This window comes from Gymnodraco acuticeps, unplaced genomic scaffold, assembly GCF_902827175.1.
Source record: "Gymnodraco acuticeps unplaced genomic scaffold, fGymAcu1.1, whole genome shotgun sequence".
NCBI classification, from domain to species: Eukaryota; Metazoa; Chordata; class Actinopteri; order Perciformes; family Bathydraconidae; genus Gymnodraco; species Gymnodraco acuticeps.
In genome coordinates this window covers 2,056,021-2,062,020 of record NW_022991584.1, presented here as the reverse complement: position 1 = coordinate 2,062,020, position 6,000 = coordinate 2,056,021, and positions in this window count along the sequence as shown.

Below are 6,000 nucleotides of genomic sequence, written 5' to 3'. Positions count from 1 at the left end.
CTAAAAATAGCTCGCCAAGCAAATCCAAAATGTATAAAATACACAAAACAAAAAAGGAAATGTAATATATATAATATACCCTATGCATAAACGAAACCTAAATCATAGCTAACTCTATCTACTTACTACAACTCTATATCTATCTAACACCCCTCCTCCCCCACAATGAATATCGACCAATCACGTTGTTGCTTGATTTGCGGGACCAGCGTTGCAGTCGGGAAGAAAAGCAATGTGTCACCTCCCCGCTGATTTTCCTTCTGGCAGAATCTACACAAGACAACAGCCCCATTGAAAAGCCTATTATGCCAGCCTATACAACACATGAGGGGCAGAGTTTTACTCTGTGTGTGTTGCAACTTGCATATATATATTTATTGCACTTGACGCACACACACGCATGGCGTAATTTCCACTGGGGACAGGGGGGACATGTCCCCCGCTCTTTTCGAAATCACGTTTGTGTCCCCCCACTTTACAAATATGTTTATTATTATTTTTTAACGCAAGTCATCATCGCCACGGAGGAGCACACAGCCTCTGTGAGCGAGCGAGACAGAGGGAGAGAGAGAGCGAGCGAGCTAGGGAGGGAGGGAGAGAGAGAGAGAGAGAGCACACCTTTATCTATTTCATATAGATAAAGTAAGAAATCATTCCAATGTGTACTATAGGACAGTAAAAAAAAAAAACAGTTTAAAAGGGGAGTGATTAGTCAAATATGCATAAATAAAAAGAAAGAATGATAAATAGGTAACATAAGATAAGAATAAACCAGTTTAAATTATTTGTTATTGGTTGTGATCATATTCTAAAGATGTTTGGATAATTGAAAAGTATACATCTCCCTTTCATATGAGTGTTGAGAGCTGTACCCATACATTAATTTTGTGCTCAAAGTGCATCAGATTGATGCATTTCACTTCAACATTGAAAAACAAATCTTCCCGGGGGAGTATGCCCCCAGACCCCCCTAGAGGAGGTGAGGATCCCCCTAGAGGAGGTGAGGCCCGTCCACTCCCAAATAAAGCAGGTTCAAATAATTAAATTGCATACATGTTCTTTTAGTAAACACTGAAAACGGGTCCCACAGACCCAAACAGAAAACAAAGGTTAAAGGTAAGCATTTAATAATGTTAAAATGTGCTAAATATATACACTTGGTGTGAGCGCGACATTTCGGAAATAAAGTGGGAAAAGTACTGCGGTGTGAACGCGGCTAAGGTTAGGCAAGTATCAGAAGCTTGAAAGCAAATGGTAAGTAGCATCTTATCAGCTTTAAAACCTAGCAGGGAACTAGGAAAACTGTGCTGGTTAAAAAACTGAGAGGCTGATTAGGCAATAGGATGCAGGTGAGGAGGTGGGAGGGGATGACAAGGCCACTGATTATGGAAGTGGGAACAGGTGTGTAGATGGGTGGGGCAGTCAGGTGATGAGGACAGGAATAAAAGTCTAAGGGCATCTGTGATTGGTTGAACATTTTCAATGTTGTGGGCTTGTAAAAAGGGAGAGTTGGTACATTTTATCTGCCAAATGAAAGCTTTAGCGCAAGTTCAATAAGGAAGACCTAACACGAGTCACTTACACGTCACTCTATGGCTCCCTTCCCCCCTCATTAAATACGAGGGCGTCACCCCTCAGCAGCCAATTGCTGCACATGCTAAATCCCTTAAATGCCTGCTCTTCCTCCCTGTCAGTTGTCATTGCAGATGATCACACGCAATGGTAGTACTACAATACTCCTTCTCGTGAGAAAAACCGTAAGAAACAACTAGCTCAAGATGTCCAACTCGGACAATTCGGAACACGAACCTTCTCTGGAAGTCTCCGATCCCGGTTCGGCTCCCCACAGCGGCTTATCAACAGAGGCAGACTTCCTCATCGCCCGGCTCCTGCAGCAGGGCTTTCCCACAGCCCCAGGCCTCACTCTCTCTCAGCTGCGAGAGCTCTCGGACCAGGTCTCCAGCGTAGCTCCCCAGTCCGGGGCAGCAGCTCCATTCAGCTCACCAGAGAGCAGGGCGAGGACGAGGCCGCAGCCGCGGAGGTAAAAAAGGGCAGGAAGTCGAGCCCTCCAGGATCCCGTCCCCCTCCAAAATCCACCCCTTCTCATGCTCGCCAGGCAGGGAGTGTTGATTGATTGATTGATTGAAAAGTTTATTAACAGCTTGTATATTGGGTACAGTACAGTACAGCTCAAAACATACAATTGTTAAGGGGATGCAGACCAGAGAAAGACTTTCGTCTTGTTTACATCAGGGTCCCCCATTGTCACACCCTTATGGAGAGTAGCGCGGCCGGCTCCCTGCAATCCCTGGCTAGCTCCATGATAGCTATCGATGCTCGCCTCCAGGCTCTGGAAGACTCCGCCACAGGAGCTTCAACTTCCGTTGCACTCAGGTACTAGTTTTAACGAAAATGTTTGCACTCACCCTTACACAGGGTTGGGTTGTAACGGAATAGATGTAACGGTGTTACGTAATCAGAAAAAAAATCAGTATATTCAGCTGGGGTTACATTTGAAAAACGAGTAATCTGAGTGCAGTTACTTTCGTAAACCTGAAGTGAATACTTATTGGAATTATTGGTGGAAAGTTTCCTCACAATATGTAATATTCATTACCGGCAGAACCGTGTGCACACTGCACAGCGCTGCAGCATATCTGTGAGCGAGAGATGCAGCCAGTGACAGCGTGTCCGTGAGGCCCCGCCCCGCACGCAGATGAGAGAGAGAGAGAGAGTTCTCTTTCAAAATATATTGGAAGGTAGAAACGGAGATGTTTAGATAAAACATGGAAGATAACGTTTATGTAGCATTTATTTATTTGGAGGCGTGCAGTGGGTTGTGAGTTGGTATTCGGATCAGGAGGTCACAGGTTCAAACCCCACTGCAGTCAGTATGTTGTTGTGTCCCTGGGCAAGACACTTCATCCCAAATTGCTCCTGTGGGGATTGTCCACAGTATTGAGTATGTAAGTCGCTTTGGATAAAAGCGTCTAACAAGTAACATGTAATGTAATTTATTGTCGAAATGATGACATTTATAACGGGATCAAATCTAACTGAATGGCCTGCTGCTGCCGAATGCATGGGGCAAGTAACTGGGAAAAGTTTTAGAAGTTATTACATCGTTTCAGATAATAAATGATAATGATAATACATTATATTTAGGGGCGCCTTTCAAAGCACCTAAGGACACCTTACAATGCATAAACTATTCCAAGGAAAGGTTTTAAGACAGTACAAAGAATGCAGTCTGGGTGAGTTTTTCTTTTTATGTGCGGTGCAGATGAGAGAGCTGTCCAGAATGACACTAAAATGTGGTGTTTGTGCTCTTCATAAGCCATTAAAACAGTAAAATACGTGTCTCCCGTTCACCAAAACATACCCATCTGTTATGGAAAAGAAAGTATTCTAAAGAAAGAAAAGATAAAAAAAAAAAAGAGGAAAGAAAAGATAAAGAGAAGAAAAGGAAGTATTCTAAAAGTAATCTGCCACCGGTACCGGCGGGATTGTGGTTAGTTTCTGATGCGCAGAAGAAAAATCTGGCCCACCCTATATTTTTACAGGCCCACCCTAAAGTACATTTCTGCCTACGCTACTGGTTCGCACAGCAGCAACAACCAATCACATGAATCTCTTGCCCCCGACATACAAAGCAATAGCAATGTTAAAACGAAGTAAACTGGAAAAAAAAAAAAAAAATCCCCAACAGGCGAAAACCTACCAGTTTCACCCACTGTCTCTGCCTCCTCCCTCCATGCCTCGCTCCTCTGGTTTGTATCCCGGTAGATGAACAGAGGCTGATCATACAGCACCGGGTGATTCACTACCGCTATAATGAATTTTCCCTCAAATTTTTGGAATATGAGGAATTACCTGCGTAGTCTCTCCCAGCATACACGTGGTCTGATAGGCTAGCGCTTGTACTGGCAGATTTGCATAAACGGGATTTCATTGGCTGACGCTTCTGCCGAGGCGCCAAAAGTTGAACATTGCTCAACTTTTTGAAGCGAGCAACGCCAGCAAACGCTCCACGTCGCTTCCCAAAATACAGTTCTGCTAAAAGTGACGTCACCCCATTCAAAGTGAATGGGCAGAAGCGTTTGGAAGCTGTAACGCACGCCACCGTGTGGACGGGCCGTCACAGTGGCTCTGCGCCAGAAACATCAAAAAAATAAATTTAAAAAATCTGGAATATCACCCCTCTACTCCCATTAACATCCCTCAGCTAGCAGCTGCGCTATCTACTTGACTATCTCCTGCCAGGGCTCTCCCAAGGCTTCAGGGTAGGGGTCCTCCCATCTCCCACAGTGACTTTCGTAGCAAGAAACTTACAGTCAGCCGCTAAAGAACCCAACATAGTTTCCCAGCTCATCGACAAAGAACTTCTCAAAGGATATATAATCGGTCCTTTTAGCTCCTCCCCCTTCTCAGTGTTCCGTTCAAATCCCATCGGAATAGCCACACGTAAATAAAAGGCTGATTTTCGATCTGTCCGCTCCCTGCTCCGGCCCATTCTGCAGCGTCAATAGCATCATCCTTCCAGATCAGTTCTCCCTTCACCATGCCTCAGTGGATAATGCAATAAAGATGATCAAGTTCACAGGGCACGGAGCTCGGCTCTCCAAAGCGGACATTACCGATGCCTTCAAATCATCCCCATTCATCCGTCTCAGTGGAACTTGTTCGGTATTAAGTGGGAGTCCAAACTCTATCTTTGCCGTTCGCCTGACCTTCGGATGCAGAAGCAGCCCCCGCATCTTCAATTCCTTCTCGGAAGCGCTCTATTGGATCCTGCTGAACATCGTCAGAATCCCCTCCGTCCTTCACCTACCGGACGACTTCCTCCCCATAGACCCGCCACAGGACAGCTCAGGGATCTCACTGGCCAAGCTTAAACACTGCTTCAGGAGTGAGGTGTCCCTCTCTCCAAAAAGAAAACGTTAGGTCCCGACACACACTTAGAGTTCTTAGGCATCATCCTCGACTCCATAGACATGAAGGCGTCTCTCCCCTCCGACAAATTGCAGCGCATCCGGGACATCACCAAGTCATACTGCGAGCAACAAGTTATCACAAAACAACAGTTGCTCTCCCTTCTCGGACACCTCAACTTCGCCATGCACGTCATCCCCCAGGGGCGCTCGTTCATCTCCCGCCTCCTGGACGCAGCATCATCGGTCGACAACCTCCATGACTGCGTTTTCTTAGACGAAGGCTGCCGCTCAGACCTACGGTTCTGGTCCCTCCTGCTCGCCCACTGGAACGGAGTTACCTTCTTTTACGATGGCCTCGTGCGTTCCTCTGACTCAATGAGTTTCTTCACGGATGCTGCCCATCCATGGGTTTTGGGGGTTTCTTCCAGGGAGAGTGGTTCGCAGGGTCATGGCCCCGTCAATTTCTACCTCAAGCAAGTTCTCATTAAATCCGGCCTATCACCCATATCATACCCGGGACATTCCTTCAGGATAGGTGCAGCCACCTCTGCTGCTAATCAAGGTCTCTCTACCTTATCCCTACAACAACTAGGACGGTGGTCCTCCTCCGCCTTCACAACCTTCATTCGTCCGGACATCAGCGCCGTACGGGCTTCCCAAAGATCTCTCAGACCCTAACTATGGTATCTATGCATATAACTGGTGTGGTTCATAACACGTATACATGTCTCATCATGGTATCGGATTTCAAACTGCATTCCTGTCCTAGTCCGTGGGCCCCCGCCGACAGGGAACAATGTCTCGTCTCACGCTGCACCTACCTGTAACGGGCTTCATCTCCTGCACGCAGGTATCCAAATCCCAGGCCCTTGCTCAAATGTGTCAGTGTAAAATGTATATCCTGCGTGGACTCGGGCCACCGTACACTTCGGTGTCGTGGCTTCGGGCCACCGTACACTTCGGTGTCGTGGCTTCGGGCCACCGTACACTTCGGTGTTGTGGACGTTGGGCCACCGTACACTTCGGTGTCGTAGCTTTGGGCTACCGTACACTTCGGTGTCGTGGA